The sequence below is a fragment of the Coenobita brevimanus genome, chromosome 24 (genome assembly GCF_032717465.1).
Source record: "Coenobita brevimanus isolate Jiangsu-jjx chromosome 24, ASM3271746v2, whole genome shotgun sequence".
NCBI lineage: Eukaryota > Metazoa > Arthropoda > Malacostraca > Decapoda > Coenobitidae > Coenobita > Coenobita brevimanus.
The window spans coordinates 41,614,680-41,636,978 of NC_136977.1; positions in this window are offsets into that span (position 1 = coordinate 41,614,680).

Genomic DNA, 22,299 nt, shown 5'->3' on the forward strand with positions numbered 1-22,299 from the left:
GGTATTTGATCACTGGTATGCGGTGGTACAACATAAAGGCCCTGACATCTTATACCACCTCATATGTGAATACCCAGTCACATATGCAAACATTCCTTCATGATCCACCAGACTTTTATGGCAGAAATTTTAGTGGGGAGAGGGACAGCGAGAGGGAGAGAGCAGGAGAGAAGGAGAAGGAGAGAGAAGGAAAGGCAGAGAGCAGGAGAGAAGGAGAGGGAGAGAGCAGTAGATGAGAGGGAGAGAGGGAGAGGGACAGAGAAGGAGAGGGAGAGAGAAGGAGAGTAGGGGAAGGAAAGGGAGAGAGCAGGAGAGAAGGAGAGGGAGAGAGAAGGAGAAGGAAGACAGCAGGAAAAAAAGAGACGGAAACAGCAGGAGAGAAGGAGCGGGAGAGAGCAGGAGAGAGGGAGAGGGACAGAATAGGAGAGAAGGAGAGGAGAGGGAGGAAGTAGGAGAGAATGAGAGGAGAGGGAAGGAGCAGGAGAGAAGGAGAAAGAGAAGGAGAAGGAGAGTTACATAGAGTTACTTAGATACACAGACCACACAGACCTTACGGTCCCTACGAGATGGTCCGGCCTTAATCCTAATATTGTGCATAGGAGCAGGAGAAAAGGATAGCACAGCAGAAGGCTCTCTCCCCCACCCTCCAGACCCTCCGGCATTTGCCGTACAGGAAACAAGAGAGGAAGTAATACCTTGCAGGAATGAAAAACCCGAAGGAATTTTATAGGATCGACAGAAAGTAGAATAATATGGAAAAGGAAAATTTGGGCATACAGCCACATACTTACTCTATGCACGCATTTTTTTTTTTTTTTTATCAAAGGATGAATAGAATGTTTATTATTATATATATTCTAAAATATTGTCTGTGTCTAATAGACAGATGATTGCAGACGCGAATATGCAATAATTGCTCCACCCTAACTAAACGATACCAATTGCGTCGAGATACATGTCCAGTCTCTTTTTAAATATATTTATGGTACCACTCTCAATCACATTCCCAGGGAGTTTATTCCATTCGCTTACAACAGAGTAAGTGAAGAAGTTTTTGGTTGTATCAAGATTAGCCCTCCTTGCTTGCAACTTCATACCATTTCCTCGAGTTACAGTCTCGGCAATTACTGTGAATAGCTTGCTTGAATCAGTATTACTAAAGCCTTTTAGAATCTTAAAACATTCAATCAGTTGTCCCCTGAGTCTCCGTTTTCTAAGAGAGAATAGGTTTAATTCCCTGAGTCTCTCGAGTTATGGTTTATTCCTCAGGGATGGGATTAACTTGGTAGCCCTACGCTGGACCGCTTCCAGTATTTCTATATCTTGAATTAGGTGAGGCGCCCAAAATTGCACTGCAAACTCTAAGTGTGGCCTGACTATGCTTTTGTATAGGGGGATTACAATATCTTTGCTTTTATATGTAAAATGTCTTTTGTTGAAGCCTAGGGCCCTGTTGGCTTTATTGGCGGCAGAGATACATTGATTTGAACATTTCAGATCGTCTGAAATTAGTACGCCTAGATCCTTAACTAATGAGGACTTGCTAATGATTTGGCCCTTCGTTTCGTAATCATACCTTTTGTTTTTCTTCCCACATTGCAGGACCTGACATTTGCTTACATTGAAGGGCATTTGCCATTTTTCTGACCAGCTGATAATTTTATTAAGGTCATTTTGAAGGCTAATTCTGTCTTCTTCAGTCAATATAGTGTTGCCGATTTTTGTATCGTCTGCAAATTTAGAAATGAAATTGTTTAGGCCAACATCGATATCGTTAATATACATAATAAATAGGACTGGTCCCAACACTGATCCCTGAGGAACACCACTGGTCACTGGAGCCCAGTCTGACTCTACTCCATTTATAACGACTCGTTGCTTTCTCTCACTTAACCAGCAACGTATCCACCTATGAATATTTCCGTCAATTCCAATTGATCTTACTTTTGTCATTAGTTTATCATGCGGCACTTTGTCAAAGGCTTTCTGGAAGTCTAAGTAGATTATATCAAGTGACCTGGTACAATCATTCATTTTAAAAAGTGTATCGTAAAACTCAATTAAATTTGTCACGCATGATCTCCGCGTTCTAAAGCCATGCTGGCTGTTCCTAATTACGTTATTAGTTTCTAGGAACTCAACTATCCTATCTCTAATTAATGATTCGAGGATCTTTCCCAAGACAGAGGTTAGGCTAATTGGTCTATAATTACCTGGTTGATCTCGACTGCCCTTTTTATATATAGGGGTCACGTTAGCTAGTCTCCAGTCTTCTGGAACCTTTCCTTGTTGTAGGGACTTGGTAAAGATAGATGTTAGAGGGCTGCATATTACATCCATCACATTTTTTAGTATTTTAGGGTAGAAATTGTCTGGGCCGGGAGTCTTATTACTGTTCATTTTATTAACTTTATCTCTCACTTCATTACTGCTAATATGCATATCACTTAGTGCGTTTTGGATTGACATTTGATGCTCTTCGATGGTGTCATTGGAGAGAGAGAGAGAGAGAGAGAGAGAGAGAGAGAGAGAGAGAGAGAAGGGGGGGGGAGACAGCAGGAGAGAAGAAGGAGAAAGAAGGAAATGAAGAGAGCAGGGGAGGGAGAAAGCAGGAGAGAAGGAGAGGAAGAGAGCAAAAGAGAAGGAGTGGGAGGCAGGAGAGAAGGAGTGGAAGAGAGCAGGAGAGAAAAAGAGGAAGAGAGCAGGAGAAGGAGAACGCAGGAGAGAAGGAGAGTGAAACGGCTGGAGAGCAGAGAGAAGGAGAGAGAGAGAACAGGAGAGAAGTGGAGGGAGAGAGCAGGAGAGAAGTGGAGGGAAGGAGCAGGAGAGAAAGAGAGGCAGAGGGCAGGGGAAAAGGAGAGGCAGAGGGCAGGAGAGAAGGAGTGGCCGAGGGCAGGAGAGAGGTGGAGGGAGAGAGCAGGAAAGAAGTGGAGGGAGAGAGCAGGAGAGAAGTGGAGAGAGAGACAGGAGCGAAGGAGAGGGAGAGAGAAGGAAAGGCAGAGAGCAGGAGAGAAGGAGAGGGATAGAGCAGGACTTTCTCTGGCCCTCGTGGGTGCCGGGGAGGTGTTTGGCAAGCCCGGCCTCTGTGCTACGGTGTACAGGGAGGGACCTGTCACATTAACAACCCACTATTGATCCTTTGGCAATAAACCGACGCTGTGCAGAAAGGCATGACTGTATTCAACTTAGCACAGATCCTTCAGATTCAAGGGGTCAGAATTGATCCCCATTCATTCTTTTAGTACAATAACTCTTGTCTTCATGATAGATTGGCTAACTCCAGACGATAATACTGAACTTATCTCTCGGACTATAAGGGTTACCGACAGTGGCGTACCCAGAAAGTTGAAAAGGGGGGGGGCTGTTTTTTTTCTTTTTCTTTTTAACTGTGCAGCCCATGACTTTGGCGAGCTCAGCGAGCCCGTATAGCTCGGGGGTTGGGGGGGTTGGCCAATTTTATGATCATTGTGAGGCCATATGGAATGGGTATACGACATAAATATAACATATTCTAAAGTCATTTTTAAGTACTCTGTGCCACTGAGTTATGATTCAGTCTCTCCAATAACCTTATACTACTAAAATTCAAATGCTCTCATTTCGATCAAACAAATTTACTACTGTAATAAACTAATAACAAATTTTATATATATATATATATATATATATATATATATATATATAGAGAGAGAGAGAGAGAGAGAGAGAGAGAATGCCCCCCCTCGGTACGCCACTGGTTACCGACTCACTAAATGAATGATGGAAACAAAAAACCAATGGAACTAACAATCATGATAGGAATTACCACAGCGAGGGACAAAAAGCATCATCATCTCGAGAACTTTAGCCTGAAGAGAGAGGAAAAAGCACTGAAACTCTTTCTAATTCGTCAGGCTGAGACATTTAATCGAAGCTCAAGACAAATGTCTCCGAGATGAAGCTAACGACTGTGTAGAGAGAAACAAAAGCACTAACAACTGGTGAAGCTGGCGATCGTGCACAGAAAAACAAAACGCATTAACAAGCCGCGAAACTCGCCGCCGGGATAGCAATTTCCGCCACATCCAAACGCCTTTCATCCAGCCACGCAAAATATCCATCTTGAAGTGTACAGGGAGTGTGGGGGGGGGCTAAGTATTTTCTCTTGGCTCCTTATTCACGACAGTTAAGAAGGTCCGCTGACACTTCTTCCTGACCAGCAAACTTCTCCAGTTGGAACGTTAGTATTATCTTGTTCGCTATTAATTCAGTGTAATATTTTCTTATAGATTATTTTCATTCATTCTCTTTAGGTACTACAAAGACACAGATAACCTAGAGGAGAATAACAAGATGTAATAGGTAAAATAAATCATAAAAAGTTCTATAAAGCCGCCTATTAAGAGTCCCATCCTCCTCAGCAGGTACGGGTGTTCCTTGGGATTATTTCACTGCTCACGACTCCCTGGTACCCAATTCAGTAGCTTCTTGAGGGAGTTATATCACGGGGCAGAGGTGAAGACAGGTTTTACCATTGCCATTAACAATATAATTCATCGTCAGGAGAAGCAGCTCGTTTGTTACCCCCCCCCCTCTCTCTCTCTCTCTGTAACATCTGGAACTTTTTTTTTTTTTTTTTGACGTGTCCGACTCTGGGCAAAGGCTTCAAGGTCTATTTCTCGGGGGCAGTGGCCTATCCCAGGGCCCAGTAGTCCTCCTACACCTCCACATGTCACCACTTCGGCGCCAACACTCACCGTCCATATTGAATTCATGCTATGGCTGTCTCGTACAGGACTGGTGTACTGGTATTAGCGGGGGTATTTTTTCGACATGTCGGCGGGTCATCTGTTAGATCAGGAAAGTCTGCATTTAGGGAATTCAAATTCTTAAACTGTTCCCTGCACCAACCGGGATTCGATCCTGGGTTCATTAGGACTGCAGGCCGCCAATCTACCGATTCAGCCACCGCCTCCCCCAATGTGAGTGAGAGCTTGAGAGCACTTTTACCTACACTATCACTCAGATACAAGACAAAGGACATCATTGATAACTTCATTAACACCAGCCGTATCCACTTCCTAAACACATCCTTTATCTTTAACCACACCTCCCAGAGACATCCCAGACACACCCCTGATGGTCATCACATGCACCCTGGACTCACCCAACATACACCCTTGTGGGTGATGCAAAAACTGATGGAGATGAAAATGTGACGTTCACCAAAGTCTATGGTTGTAACTTACCATATTTCATCCTTCATTCAAAAAGGTACAGTGACTCACAGAGTGACACGGTTAGGGTCACTGTAGACGCGGTAAGAAAGTACACAAGCAGAAACAAAGAGCTACCAATATACTACTCGATATTCCTTCCTCCACTCTTTCCTTGTAGTATCGTGATATATGATGGATGAGAGCCAGAGTACGCCACTCGTAAAAAAAAAAAAAAAAAAAAAAATCACCGTCATTACATTATCCATGTTTTCCGTCCTCCTATCTTCCTTTGTTATAAATGGGGTCCTTTTAAGAGTAAAAAAATTTGTGTTCTTGTATTTCCCTCACTTGCAATCTGTAAAGAATCATTATCATCATCATAATACCACCACCACCACCATACCTCTCTTTTGCAGTGCCATGAAAGGGGTTCTAATCTCTTCTCGGTCCCCTGAACAGATACGAAGGCTACTTCTTGGTTATGATTCTTCCATGGCTCACGACTCATGATTCCAACTCCCTGCTTCCCAATGGCCGACCCAAAATACTCTTGTTACAGCGCCTTCAGATGCCCTGTTTTCTGAATCTTCAGTTATTTCGGGATTTCATGCAGGAACTTCAATAACTGGAGTGATACGCAGCTCAGTCCCTAAGATAACGTAATAAACTATATGTATCATTGATCATATATTACTATGCTGATTTTTTTTTTACGGAAATAGAAACAAACTCCATTAGCAAACTGAATAAGACAACTTTTCGATACTCTTGCAGTCAGAATTTAATTTAACTGAGAACTCCTCCCCACCCACATAATGGTTTAAAACATAGCTTGCTGATGTGTAGACAAGTCTCCAGTTTCTGACGCTGTCATTTGTGAAATCGATGATACTAAACCTCTTTGGCTTCTTTGTCTCGTTGCTGATCGGAGCGTAACTGCACTTTTATTAACCTCTTCCAGTAACAAAATACCAACAACGAATCATGATCATTATGATGATCATCATACCAGTTCTCTCCACTGTTATAAATTGGGAGGGTATGACTTATAAACAAAAGAGAAGTACAAAACTGAAGAACAAAAAAGAAAAAACAAAAGTAGAATAACTCAAAAGACAACCTAATTTAACACAACCAAATAAATGTCTCTAAACACAACACAGCTCTAGTTCTGTATTCAGTGCGAGGCAGGGCACATGAGTAACACTATTAATTAAGGCATAACTCAGTGGTTCATCAGACTGCAAAGAGCCTTTTGGACCTAATCAGTCATTAATTATCTGCGTGGGCTTGTTTACTGGGGCCACTGTCGTGTACTGTTACCGAGAATGACCGAGGAATACTGATTGTGTGATTGTGAGGGGCGATATGATTTGTGGTTCGGAAGAGTAGGTCATTATCTATCTCCGCAAGAGTTCAAACTTGCGTCCAATCTACTCACAGCAAAGGCGGGCACGCAGCACCTATCTCGCTACGCACTCACTTCTTTTCTGTCCAGCTCTCTCATGCGACAGTTAAACGTTATTCCCAGTCTCTAAGGGACGCAAATGATCAACTATGGGACGGTATTCATCAGTTCCTCTTTCCCATTGCTTTAGGTTTTGCTTCACTTTCGAAGGAATATATTTTGTAGATTCTCACCCATCAGTTCTTTCCTTTATGCATAAATATTGAACAAGGTAATGCCCGGCAGAATGGATTGCAAAGACTGGATTATGTTACACAAAGGAGACAGTATTGCAAATGAAGTCAGATTAATCTAACAGTGCAAAGTATATTAGGTACAGGGAACTGCAGAATGGACAGCAATGGCGTCTTAGACACCCAGTATATAGAGCATTAGGCAAAATAGACTAGAGCGGGGAAAGCAAAGGAGCTGTAAGATTAGGTCATCCATTAAAACCCCATTACCTGAGCATATCTGTAGTGCAGCCCTAACAAAAGCTATATTTGGCACGTTAATGGTACTCACCGTAGGGCAGAGTGCTGCGGCCTCCACTCCAAAGCCTTCTGTATTGCCTCCCTCCACCCACCACCATCTCTGCAACAAAGCGTTTGTTGTGCAACTAACATTCCCACAATAATCCTCCGCAGCGGCAAGCTGCATAAGAATTTATTTGGACATGCTGGCTAGGAGATGCCAGCCCTTCAAATGTATACAGTTGTCTAGGTGATGCAAGAATATTAAAATAACATTTCCTAATATGAGACTCTTTTGCCGAGTTGCATCTACATATTAAAAAATAAAAAATGTTTTTTCTAAGCTGTATGAAATAATCTGTGGGTAGCCAAAAGAAAATGAAAAAAAATATCTATAGACCAGAGCACAGAAACTGCAACAAATCTCTCCTTATGTAGCTATTTTTTCCACAACTTGCTCCCAGTAACAAATTGCATGCACATCTGTTTCAAAAGAAGATTTTGTAAAGTGAATGTAAAATCTGTGATTCCCAACCAGGGTTCAGCAAAAAATCATGAAATAAATATTTAAAAATAAAGAAATTAAAATAAATCAACTGTCTTGCTGTAGGCAGGGGTTCCCGGGGATATGAGAAATTGTTTCTGGGGTTCTTCCAAGGTGTAAAGGTTGGGATCACTGGTAAAATAGTACAAAAACATATACCTTTTTAAGAATACTTCCAAACGTGATGCCAGCCCATGGAAAATATGCATAAAGTATGGGCTTGAATTATCAAAGTTTGATGTAAAAATTAGCTCGTTGTTTCGCCTCTTCTAACAGAGTCCTCTATTGCCTAATATTCTTAAGCTGAGAACGGTTTGGTATATCTCTGCCCATTGATGATTCTCTTCGGTATAATGCGTCAAGGGGTAAAATGACGGACATGACCTATATGTTAAGAAGCAGTGGAACGATAGGTGAATTTTTGTCCCGTACTGTACCTACACAATATTATACTCGTACAGTCTGGCCGAGCTCTGTCCAACGACTGTTTTGTTCCACTTCAGCCATAAAGCTGCATACTGATAGGCAAACCTTTGCTTATTTCCGTGAAGGTCGCGTTTGCATTAACCCCATCAGGTGGGGGCACGGTGGCTCAGTGGTAGAGCATCAAACTCGTAATCGGGGGATTGTGAGTTCGAGCCTCGCCCGGGACTGCCGTGCTGGAATGGTAGCGCGCTCCTGTAACCTAGCGGGGCTATATGATCCTGTGCAGGGTCTAACTCGGGGGAACGCCATTTCACCCATTTTTCTCCCATTAACTCCATCAGGAAGCCAATTATACATTTCTTTTCATTTATATAACCCCGAGGAGGTCATTTTTATATTACTCCTGCGCTATCTGACTATTTAATCCAGAATGTGAAGGACTCCTGGTAGTGGAAGGGAGAATGAAAACTACATTCCACCTTTTCAGTTCGAAAAGTCAATCCTAAAATTAAAATAAAATCTCCTTGAGATAGTAAAAATAAAATACAAATATCCTCGGGGTGAAAGGATTAATCTTTTTTATACGATGACGTCTTTGGTCTCTAATTTTATCATCTCAGGACAATTTTATTCACCTTAGATGAGACTTTTCAGACTGGAGGGGTTATCCATAGCCTTCAATAGTCCCTTCAGTACGAGATCTTGCCTGAGTTAAAGAAAATCGTCGGTAGGAAACATGAATAAACTAATATATGACGACCTCAGAGTAAAGGAGTTAAGAAATGCTGTATCCAAACTTTTTATTGTACAAATAAAGCCTAAATCTCAAGAACTTCAGGAGATAACAAGAATAAAAGATGGTTTGAGTTCTGGGGTTGAAGGGTTAAGGCCGATAACTGCACACACCCATGCAGTAAGAAAATAAATTAATATATAAATGACCAAGGAGTTAAGTACAGTATGCATGTCAGGGAACCATTAGCATGATATAAGGATATATGAGACGAGGCGACTTGGACGAGCAAGAGAAAAGATGGAGGGTGATTCTTACTGCGGCTCCCTGGATGAACAATGGGATTGGCCGTATGAGAATAGCTAGATAGATAAATAGACAAACAGATAGATAAATACAAATAGCTAGGTAGAGGTAGATGAATACTGGGTTTTATTATGGCCAGCCTGGATCAACTCTGAGATTAGACGTCAAGGATTAAACAGACTTCCAAAAGGGTTCTCTGAGTATGAGGATGACTCTGTGGTTTGTATGTCATGGGGATTATGGAGAGATGGTAGAAAGAGACGCTGATTAAGAAGAGTTTTTGAGAGACCGTATGAATGGGGTGTTTGGAACCAGTACTGATCCAGTGAGAGTGTATGAGGGAGTTTATAAGACAAGAGTGGATGCAAGAAAGGCTGAAACAAAGAGGGTGTATGACAGTGAAGTGTTGGAAGAGACGTCGATTATAAAAGTTTGAGGGTGGACTGATTGACAGAAGAATGTATGAAAGAGAGGTGGTAGCATTATAAAGATCCATCGTAGAGAAGGGGCTAAACCACAGGTATCAGTCATGTCTTTTTCTCATCCAAGTCTGAATTATTGATGCATTTTCGGCTGTAAAATGCTTATAGCAGATTTCAAGCGGCCATGAACAAGGACGTAAGTAATTTAGATCCCATAACATCAATATAAGAGAACCTTAAGCACACTAAGGTAGGGAATTAAAATTTTGATGGTATTATCGCGCATCAAGGGATACCTACCGACATCTGAAGGCTAGCCTTTACACCACGATGACGTTTTTTTACTGACTGATCTCTCCAGACAGTTGTATTAAACTTTGGAGAGATTTTCCGACTGAAAGGTTTAGAAATAGCCTTTATTTACCCCTTCACTACAAGATGGTCGCCGATAGTGACCCTAATGTGGCATTTGCTCTATGAAAATGAAAGATACTCAGGCTGAAGGAGTGAAGGGACACTTCACACTGACACAACAGTCAATAAACGGATGAAACGACCAACAAATATGAAATACACAGACTCACTGGCTAATAAATGAGAGCACTGGTCAAAAAAAAGAAAAAAAAAAAATGATCGAAACGGTGAGCAAAAGTCAGCAACGATTAGCAGACTAAAATACGAGGTCTCTATGGTTTTAAAAATAACATGAAAGTCTGTAAATGAACACAATGGCCAAATGAACGGTCAGAGGAAATCCGAGTCGCAACGGCCCTAAAATCAATAAAAAAATCAACATTCTCATTGGTCATAAAAACAAAATGATTAAAAAAACGGACACAACGGTCAACAAACGTACATAACGGAAAAAAAGGGTATCTGCATATCTAAAAAGCAAATACACTGAAAAAAAAAAAAAGTTCATAACAAAAACTCTGCCACATCGGTCAACAGACAGTCTCAGCAGTTATAAAAACAGAAAGCAACGATTAGTAAAAGCGTCATAACGGTCAAGTAACGGACGCGTAACGGCAGGATAACGGTGACGCAATGAACCGAACTGGGCGGAAGGGGTGGTGGGGGGTTGGTGGAGATTATGAGGGGCAGGACAAGGACGCCGGCCCCTATAAGGAGGAGGGCGGAGGGGGCGATGGGGAGGTGACCACACAGACCTCAATGAACGCTTAGGAATTCTTGCCTTGGAAGGGACATGTAGGTGGGTAAGGCACAGGTGTGAATGAACCCCGAGACCTGAATGAACCCTGGAAAATATCTAAAACCGAACCCTGAGATATTTCTATCGTGGAAGGTGTTCCAGGAAGGTGTCAACACAGGCCTGAAATATGAACCTTCAAGAATTTTAGGGGTGGTTCGGGAGGTGATGGCATGAACCTGAACAAACTACGAGGTTTATGTTGAACCCTAAAACCTGTTATGAACCCCGCAGGAACTTCTACCATCAAAGCGGTGGCTGAGAAGACTATGGCACAGACCAGAATAAAGCCCGCGAAGACTTTTTCCTTTTCTTTTTCTACTTCCAACGGGGTTTTGGAGAGATGACCTAAAAGAAACTTGAGTAATATCTCTCTAAACGACTGCTGAAGAACCTGAAAGAACCCCGAGGAATTTAAAGTGACTCGTGAGGTTTTGGCAAAGGCCTGAATGAACCCTGAGAACCTGGCTTGCTGCTGAAGGGATGCTGGAGAAATATCTATTACCGAAGGGATGCTGGGGAAATTACTACCGAAGAGATGCTGGCGAAATATCTACTACCGAAGGGATGTTGAGGAGGTAATAAGGAGATTCTACTACTGAAGAGACGCTGGAGACATGACACACAAACCTGAATAAACCGAGGTACTGGTGAGGAGAAAACCCGAATGAACTTTCAGGAATCTTACCGCCGAGAGACTGATCGGGAAGTAACGAGAGAGACTGAGGATCGTATTCACTATTCATTCTAAGGTTCCTATGACTCACTTCGTTAAAATCGTCTGGCATTAGCTGGAATAGATACTAGAGAAGTCCTGACCACGACAGGGTTATGGAGAACAGCAGCAAGAACCAGAATAACAAAGAGAAAGTAAGTAAGCTTGCTTACCGAATCAACGCCTCACCAGGGAAGAAAAAAAATGACCAATAGCCCATTGAAGTCTACTGATAAGCCAATGCTCTTTTATGGGTAAAGGAATTTCGTCGTTGAACCCCGTCTTGGTTTAGCAATAGGAGCACAGTGAGGGTGGCAGCAGGAGGGCTGGCGTGGTGGAGGCGAGCCGGGAGGGTGGTTAGCCAACGAGAGACTATCACGCTTGAATTTTTGTTTCCCCAGCAGGAAATCTATCTATCTATCTATCTATCTATAGCCCGACGCCCTAATCCCGCAAAGGGTGGCCGCTGACAAAACGCCTCCAAGTCGCTCTGTCACCCACCATTTGACTACCCTCCCCCCAATTCACCCCCCCCTCCCTCATATACCTCTCAACTCCATCCCTCCACCTCATCCTCGGTCTACCTCTCCCTCTCCCTCCCTCCACCTCACCTACATACACCCTCTTAGTCAGTCTTTCATTCTCCATTCTCTTCACATGTCCAAACCACCTCAGTGTATTTCTCCTAATCTTCTCAACCACATCCACATCCACCTCACAGCGTTCCTTCACTTCTTCATTCGTCAACCTGTCCCTCCACGTCACTCCACTTGCTCCTCTCAAGTAACTCATTTCCACTGCTCTCAGATATTTGTTCTAAGATGTTTAGTGGAGAAGTATCTAGAGAAGGGAAGGAAAGTGTATGCTGCCTTCATGGACTTGGAGAAAGCTTATGACAGAATAGATAGGCAAGGTATGTGGAAGGTATTAAGAATATATGGAGTAGAGGGGAAATTGTTGAGTACTCTGAAGAGTATGTACGAGGGAGCTAGAGTTACGGTGCGAGTGGATGGTGAGCTGAGTGAGTTCTTTGATCTCAATGTGGGACTGAAACAGGGTTGTGTGATGTCTCCATGGCTGTTTAATATATACATGGATGGGGTTGTAAAGGAGGTGCAGGGTAGGGCAGTGGATGTGGGGGTGGCTCTAATGAATGAGGGTGAGTTTTGGAAGCTTCCGGTGTTGCTGTTTGCTGATGATACAGTACTGTTGAGTGAAGATGAATGGGAGTTGCAAGGTTTGGTGAATGAATTTGGGACAGTGTGTAGGAGGAGGAATCTGAAAGTTAATGTAAGCAGGAAATCACTCCACACTAATGAGACGCACGGAGACTAAGAGATTATTCCGGCACTTGGGAGCGGATGCACGATTGCCTGACGTTAATTTCTGCAGTGGGTGAGGCAAAGTTAATCCTTAAAGCTAGGCTGGGTGATTCCTGAGCAGAAGAAATCCGTCTAATGGAGGCCATTGTAATGAAATCCTGATGTGTTCCGTCCGTCCTTTAAGGTTAATTTCGACAGGTTTTAATTTCGACAGCTATTGCCTGTATTGGTGCATCCCTTATCTGAATAAAACAATCTAGGAGGTTAAGAAAAAACTGCATAGTGGCATTCCTTTAAAATGATTTAGTGTCGATAAATGAAACCTGTATCGGTGAAAGGTTGAACATATAGAAGGCGGACTCACGCAGAGGCGGAGGGTCGGGTATAAAACTGCTATTAATCCAGGCAACGTGAACTGCACCATAAGTCAAAGTAGTAGTAGTAGTAGTAGTAGTAGTAGTAGTCGTAGCAGTAGTTGTTGTTGTTGTTGTTGTTGTAGTAACTGTTGTGGTTGTCGTTGTTAGATGTGTTTTGTCAATTAATCTATTTATCTTTATGGGATTCCAACTCAAAGAAGCAAGATTCCAAGAGCCCAACCCGCCTGAATGAAAACTAATGGTTATCACTGCAAAATATCACTCGGCTTTCTCAGTTCTCGTGGCAAGTGTAGAAGAAATGTTGACCGCGAGTGAATATTTTTTTTTTTTTTTTTTTTTGAGGGAGGGACATTTCTAAGTCGAAGGAAGGGTTCAGAAGGGAAAAACCAGAACCCATTCCCGCCCATTCCTCTGAACGGAGCCGCTTAGTTTGCCGCACACAAGGGAATTCGTGCGCCAAATTAGGGCCAATCGTGTTCATAATTGCCAGTCCAACCTTATTAGATGCGATACACGGGGGAAAGGATTTATATTTTGTTTTAGTAATTAAATTTTGTAAGTGCATCGTGTTTGGAATGCGTTGAGTACCTTGCAGTCGTAATTTACACTTTCCTTTTACATATACATAAAGTGAATCCGAAATTGCCCCTGAAGGTAATTAAGGGATCCATTAACATCTGGCAGGTGTGCATGGAAAATGAGGTGGTTCACTTGACACGAGGTTGGGCTTTGCTTGGGAGAAGTTAATGAAGGAGGAAGTTGGGAAAGACTGACGAGAGGGAAGAAGGAAGAGGGAAGAAGGAAGACAGGGGGAAGAAGGAAATTTGAGAAGAAGAGGGGCAAGAAGCAAGACAAGGGGAAGAAGGAAAAGGGGAAGAAGTATGAGGGGGAAGAAGTATGAGGGGGAAGAAGGATGAGGGGGAAGAAGGATGAGGGAGAAGAAGGAAGAGGGATGAAGAAGAAAGAGGAAATGGATAAGGAGAAGGAAGAAGGAGAAAAAAACAAGAGACGAAATACCTATTAGAGAAACGTGAGTAAGAAGAAAATGGAGGAAATATGGATTTAACTGTGTATAATGAAGAAATAAGTGAGGGAAATGTGATTCAGGGTGGGGCCTGGTGTGGGGAAGAGTTAATAAAGGAAAAATATAACTTGGGGGTCTCTGGGAGGGGACGGGGAAAAAGGGACGTGGGGAAGTGCGAGTTTGTGTGTGTGTGGGAAAGAAAGAAGGAGGGGGCTTGAGAAATGAGACATAGGCAATTATAGGCTAGGATGTGCATGAGTACTAAGGAAAGGGAAATGTGGACGTACGTGTGTGTGTGTGTGTGTGTGTGTGTGTGTGTGTGTGTGTGTGTGTGTGTGTGTGTGTGTGTGTGTGTGTGTGTGTGTGTGTGTGTGTGTGTGTGTGTGTGTGTGTGTGTGTGTGTGTGTGTGTGTGTGTGTGTGTGTGTGTGTGTGTGTGTGTGTGTGTGTGTGTGTGTGTGTGTGTGTGTGTGTGTGTGTGTGTGTGTGTGTGTGGAAGATAAAACACGGGGAAATGCGGATCGGAGTGCTTTGGAGTGGTGTTGGGGGAAGAAAGAATAATGGGAAATATGTGTCTGTAAGTACCTAAGTGTATGGAGAAGCTGGTTCACGGGGAAATGGCGCCTGGGTGTGTATGGGGAAGAACAGAAGGAAAGAAATGGGGGAATGAAAGTTTTGGCTTGTCTGGGCGGGTTTGGCTGGTCTGGAAAGATATATAAATGGGAATAGTGGGTCTGAGTGTGTCTGGGTGGGGCTGGGGAAGAAGGAACAAGGGGAAATGCGTGTTTATGGCGCATTGTTACGAGAGGATAAGCCATACAGGGAGGCATAGTGCAGACGGTGTCGTGATAGAGAATGTGGAATATGGAGAGAAAATGAAAATTACTACACGGTTAGTTGCCATCAGGAATCCTTTAAACATATGCATAGTTTACTACAACTATATACGGTTTTGAAACTTTTTCGAGCCGCCAAAAAAATGATTGCATGATAAGAGGAGAATAAAACTGTGATTATCAAAAAGACAAAAATAACGAGAGAAACAGAAAGGAGATACAATAAAAAGAGAAATAGGAAAGATAGGGAAGTTCGAATATGGGGAGAGAGAGAGAGAGAGAGAGAGAGAGAGAGAGAGAGAGAGAGAGAGAAAGAGAAGCATGAGATAATAACACGAATCTGTTCATTATTCATCATTAACCTGTGAACAACCATTACCTCCGTGATTGACGATGCTATTATCAACGCCAGCCAACCTGCCTATCTGTATATTACACATGGCTTTCCCTCTCGACTCACTTGAATAATATCGTCTGGAGGTAATTTGAGGTCAATTATTATATCTTAGACTGCTAGGATTTCTCTCGGCTAAGCCAAATCGTCTAGTAATATAAATGTACAGTTGCAAACATAAGTCCTGTCACCACTCCAGCTTTTCTCACCATAATATGGATATTCAGCTTCTGTGGATCTACAGTCCTTTATGTGGCCACTGATCAGTGTTACCTGTGTCATTGACTTCGGATTCTCCAAGCAAATCATAAGAGTAAATGGACTTGGAAAAATCATCTGCTGTTGGTCTGAATAACATACTTAAATCTTTCAAGGTCAGGGAAAATCTAGCACTATTCCAGCTACTTCCAGACTATTTTGTTCAGATGATTTTGTTCTGACGACTTTTTGAGACAGAGGTCAGTCGAAGGGGCCCATGTGTTCATTATAAACCCCTTATGGTTGGAACAACTCTAATACTCTTCTAGATACGCCAGACGAGTATATACAACTGAGTCATAGGAGCCTTAGAATCTGTATCACTGATGGAGTAAATCAAAGTAATAGCAACACTAATTGCTAGGATTTCTCTCAGCCGAACAGGCGCAGGAAGTAGCTCTCGTAATGAAGGGGTTAAGAGCTGCCGTCTGACATGTTAATAAATAAAAACGAAAACAATAGCTGAAACAATGGGTCAAGGAGAACACTGCACATAATAATTACCTTCGAGGTGATTAACCCCATGAAGTATATGACCTCTTAGACAATTAACTCTTTCACCCTGAGGACGTCTTGAGTTTAGTCTTTCTCTCACCAGATGATTTTTATTCAGCTTGAAAGAGATCCTAGTAAAGGAACGATTTATAATGGTTACATCCAGTTTCAAAAGACATTTATAAAAGGAATGAAATCCGCAGGGGATAGGAAGATGTACCTAAAATATGAAGTCCTTGGGATGATGTATTAGAACTGAAAGTCGATGGATGCATATTCCTTCCCCTGTACACACAAAACCATAGATAAAATGATAGATATATAGATAGTTAGATATATAGATAGACACAGAGATAGACAAGAAACGGTGCCAAGGCAAAGCAAACCCGTCCCCAGTAGTCATTTTAGTGTTGAAGTAAAAACACAAGATATCTACCGTAGTCAAGGATGTCATATCAAATTTAGAGTAAATCAGGCGAAAATTGACTATTTTATGTCCATTTGAAATTTTAGGTCCGACCCACCTGACATTGACCCCCCCTACCACTAACTGGGGGGTGACCCCCCTGATGTAATGAGACTTGTTATGGGATGCAGATTTGAAAGATGCATCTTTAAGTTTTGGTTTCGTGTCGATATGACGAATCTGAAAGAAGTTATGGCGAAATAACGATTTCTACGAGTCTCCCCCCCCTTTTTTTTTTTTTTTACATTTTTTGGGTCTACAGCCTGGGCTTTGGCCCAATTTGGTCCAAAATATAAGCAGGTGATCAGAAGGTCATAGCCCATCATTCATATAATTTTAGTCAACATTGCACCAATAGTTTTCGAGTAAAGTTGTTAACAGTCAGACAGAGACAATCAATCAAACAAACAAACAAACATACATACATACAAACAAACAGACTAACCAAGTGAAAACAATGCCCGTCCCCGAGCCCCTATGGGGTGGGGATGGGTAATAAACAGATACAGACAAACATAGATTTCATTAAATAAAGACAGAAGGATGGATAGATTAACCTAATGATACATAGATAAACATACACTAGCTAGATAGACGGATATAGACAGACAGATTATCTATCATAAAGAAATATATACAGACAGACAGATACATTAGCCTAAATGCCAGTCATTAACGTTGTTTTTCCTCACAGCAAGGGAGAGGGAAAACATTGCATGGAATACAGCAGAACTACCCTTTTAACTATACCATCCAACCTTTCTCCTCACTCACAAACCCCACGCATATTATCCATATTTTCCTCTGACAGAGGGAAAAAAAAAAAAAAACTCACAAATACAATTCCCTCCCTCCCTCCATTTCAACTTTATGAATTCCACAGATAGATATAAAGGATAAGAAAAATACAGATATTTATTTAGCTGCATCCTCCACCCTCCCTTCCCAACACCAACTAATCCAGCGGCCAAACAATCCTATGAATACATTCTTTTTATTCCACAAAGATAAGAAACATCAACTGAAAAACAAAAAAATAAACAAAACTAGATAATCTTTGAAGTGAAACTTTCCCCCTCAAAGCCCGCCTCCCTATATTAACTAACCCCCCAAACATCGTCCCCGTAAGCCATACCAACCAAACATCAACACGACTACTGTCCTCATTAGAGACAGATGGTAACATGTGGAGGTGTAGGAGGACTACTGGGCCTTGGGATAGGTCACTACCCCCAAGAAATAGGCCCTGAACCCTTTGCCCGGAGTCGGACAAGTAAAAAAAAAAAATTATAATATAAATAGACATATTAAAAGACTGACAAAGAAATTTAAAAACATAAGTATCTGCTAACACAAAAAACTCCCTCTCACCAACCCAACCAACACCCAAGCATCAGCACGCATCTTGTCCACAGTTTCCATAGATAGATACAAAGATAAAGTTAACAGAAAACACGAAATTACCTATATACCTAAATCTCCTTAAATCGCAGCCTCATTCACCAGCCAAACATTCACGCGAATCCTGTCCTCATTCCCTCTGCCATTCGTATGCCGGGGGTCGGGGTGGCGGTGTGTCCTACTGTTTATCCCTGTCTTCCATTACGCGGCCCTCAAGCACACCCACATAATAATCCGCTTGGCATACTAAACACAGACCGGCATGCTGAGGGCGACTTGGCTTGTTTGAATGCTTGTTTGCTTAGTATGTTGGGATGGTGTGTGTGTGTGTGTGTGTGTGTGTGTGTGTGTGTGTGTGTGTGTGTGTGTGTGTGTGTGTGTGTGTGTGTGTGTGTGTGTGTGTGTGTGTGTGTGTGTGTGTGTGTGCGCGCGCGCGCTCTGAGAGAGAGCAAGGGGGGGGAGGAGGAGAAACGGGATTCTTGAATCTGGCTTTCTATTATACTGTGTTTCTTTTTTTCTTGGAAGGAACGGTTTGCGGGCTCCTGGCCTTTGGTTCCTTCTTCCTTGCATTACAAAAAAAAAAAAAAGTGAGCACGACTTTGTCTGTGTTTGTCTGTCTGTCTGTCTATCTGTCTGTCTGTCTCTCTGCATAGTTACTCATAGTATCAGCATCTTCTTACCTGGTCTTTTATTTCCCTAATGAGGTTCTCAGATTCAGATAGTCATGAGATACAGACAATAATATTTTCTGTTTAATACGGTAGATTCTAACAGCTTAACGCAACCATTTCTGAGACCTTTGGGAGGAGGAGGAGGACGAGGAATAAAGTAGTAGTAGTAGTAGTAGTAATGGTGGTGGTGGTGGTGGTGGTGGTGGTAGTAGTAGTAGTAGTAGTAGTAGTAGTAATAGTAGACTAGTAGTACTAGTAGTAGTAGTAGTAGTAGTAGTAGTAATAATAATGATAATAATAATAATAATATTAATAATAATAATAATTATTATTATTATTATTATTATTATTATGATAAAGTAAATAAATATGTTTAGAATTAAGAATTATAGGAAAAAAGTTAAAACAGTAGAAAACGAAATACAAGATGAAAGCAACGACCTAGGAAGAAGAAAGAGATGAAGACTGCCTGACACTGATTGCAAAGTCTTAGGTGATTAGCAGAAATATGAGAAAGTGACTTTACATTCCCTCTTCTGTTTTTCTTTCCTTCATCCTTTCCTCTGCCCTCTGCTTATGGGTGACTCTACACTGAGTGGCAAGCCAAATGGTCTGCTGTACACCAGGAAACCATTTACTACGCTGGGTGGTAACCATATAACCAAATTTTGGCGCCTGGTGGTTTAGTGGGTAATTAAGGCGCTCCAATCGGATTGAGCCGGTGCATCCAAGGGGTATTTAGGGTTTATTGCTCACGTAATGCCACCCAGGGATGAGTGAGACTGGTCACTCTCATCTTAAATGTCAGAAACAACTTGCCTAGGCCTGGGCTCCTACGCTCCTCGATGGGTGACAGGTGTGGATGATGGATGGACGGACGGAACTAGGTCGGCCAAAAGAAGTCTGATTTAAGACTGAGATGGATGGAGGGGGAGTGGAAATGAGCTTGACCCCTTCAGCCCGAGAACGTAATTACTTGTATTTTTTTGCGATTTTTTTTTTTTTTAAATTTTGAAGTACATGCGTTGGGTGGTGGGGGTTGATATACCTTTCGTTAATCCCTTTACTTCAAGGGAGTTTCACTAATTAAATAAAACGGTTTTACAGAAGGTGGTGGTAGTAGTACTAGTAGTAGTAGTAGTAGTAGTAGTAGTAGTAGTAGTGGTAGTAGTAGTAGTAGTAGTAGTAGTAGTAGTAGTAGTAGTAGTAGTAGTAGTAGTGGTAGTAGTAGTAGTAGTAGTAGTAGTAGTGGTAGTAGTAGTAGTAGTAGTAGTAGTAGTAGTAGTAGTAGTAGTAGTGGTAGTAGTTGTTGTTGTTGCAGCAACAGCAAACCAACAGAAGAGATAATAATAATCATCATCATCATAATAATAATAATAATAATAATTGTATTGGGACTCCATATTGTAGTTACAAATCATAATAGATAGATAGATAAATAGATAGATAGACAGCTCTATGCGAGCCTGGGAATGGGAAATGAGCTTTCAAATTACACTGAGGAAAGCTGACGACAGTGGCCAGTAAGGAGATGATGCAGTTAGTTGTCAGCAATCCACCGGTGAACAAAGCCTTAGTGACCATACACACACATACACACATACTCACACACAGGCTTCTAGAACTTTCCACTCACAAGGAACACACGTGACACAATCTCTGCTACACCAGAATTTAGGAAAGAGAGCTCAGAAGGAGACAGGCCATACAACAGACAGGTCGCAGGGAGAAGGGCTTAGCAACTTGAGAGAGAGAGAGAGCGAGACAGGGAGACAGGGATTCTGCTCAACTCACTCGTGAGTGAGAGACTTGTTAATATTTCCAAGACAAATAAAAATAGTCCCATACTATTCTTTACCTCTCCTGTCACTACATGACAAATGGGAAAGAAGATTAGCTACTTACAAAACAACTCACTTATAACCACCGCTCGCCCACAAGTCTAATATATATATAACTCAACCACAAGTAACCACTACAAGTAATCACAAAGGAGCTACAAGTTCTTTTTATGACATAATAATGAACATAATAATACTGTTAATCATCATCATCATCATCATAACAATAACAGGCCACGTTCTAGGGTTCAAGAGGCTAAGTGAAGGGGACGGCTGGCTGGCTGACTTACCTCTTCGTGGGACATTACTTGCACTTCGAGAATATTGTAAAACAGAGGAATATCTTGCACTGGCTGGCTCTTGTGACTCACTGTCACAGAAAACAAAACCACCACATTACCTGAAAGTTTCTTCTTCCCCAGTTTACAACAATGATCACAAAATGATTTCAGATATTTAACTCACATACAGAAAAACAACCTCTTTCAGCATTTTTTTCTTTGTTCACTAAGTACGTAATTGCCACTTCAGTTACTGCTTCAAATATATAAACACCAGAAATTTTTTAGCTTATTATTATTATTATTATTTTTTTTAGATAGGCAGTTACCAGCAGAACCTTTTAAAACTCTCACTCCATGAGTAAGGTGACGTCATTTCTGCTTTATGCTGTCACCAAAAGTTGTGCTATTCAAAGGTGGGGAATAAACAAATGAGGGAGTAAAGGAGTAAGTTTTCTTTTTTCTAACTCCTCCACTCAAAAAATAAAAATAAAAATCAAACTTAAATCATCTGAAGGTAGCAAGAATAAAAAAAAGTACAAGTCTTGGGACTGAAATGGCTAAGCGAGTATAATCAAAGCCTTACCAGCATTAAACTCACACTGAAACGGAAATTAAATGTGGAAGAGTTTTCATATATTTCAGAAATGACCACAAGATATTTGTAAGCATAAAATTCGTATATACAAAATCTATAATCTTTCAGTGGCATTCTTTTTACATCCTTTTTCCTCTCTCTCTCTCTCTCTCTCTCTCTCTCTCTCTCTCTCTCTCTCTCTCTCTCTCTGTTCACAATGGTGGTGAGGTGGCATGCCATGGTGACCCTTGACTGTTCATCAGAAGTGAGGAGGAGGAGGAGGAGGAGATGAGGGAAGGGGAGCATGAGGAGATAGGCGAGAAGAGGTGGGGAGAGAGAAGAAAGGAGTGGAGGATAGAGAAGGTGAGGAGGAGAGAAGAGAAGGCGCATAGGAGAAAGAGGAAGCACTGGAAGGGAAAGAAAATAAGAAGAAAGAGAGAAGGAAGTGAGAAAACAATCACCAAGAAACGAAGGCCTTTTGGATTCAGTCGAGTAACTTGACCAAAAATTGGACAGAAATCGTTATCGTCTGGCCAGCTATTCACAACCCTCCAATCTCTGTTCCTCAGGACCCGTACGATATATGTGCTTTTGTTTCCCGTTGCTTGGGGTTCCAAAGATTAGCGTCTTGTCTTTTCCCGCTAGATCCTGAGATATTCATTTCCATTTAGCGATCATTCTGAGTCTCTTAAGGTCGGGACAACTGTAATAATCTATCGTAACTTGCCTCGGATGAGTTTATTTGGCCAAGAATGAATCAGAGGACCTGGGAATGCTATGCGACATTGTATCGATACCCGAGGGCAAGTCTGACGATCAATTAATCTATCTATCTATATGTATTCTCTTCTTTATCTATATGTATATTTTATAAATTATATCA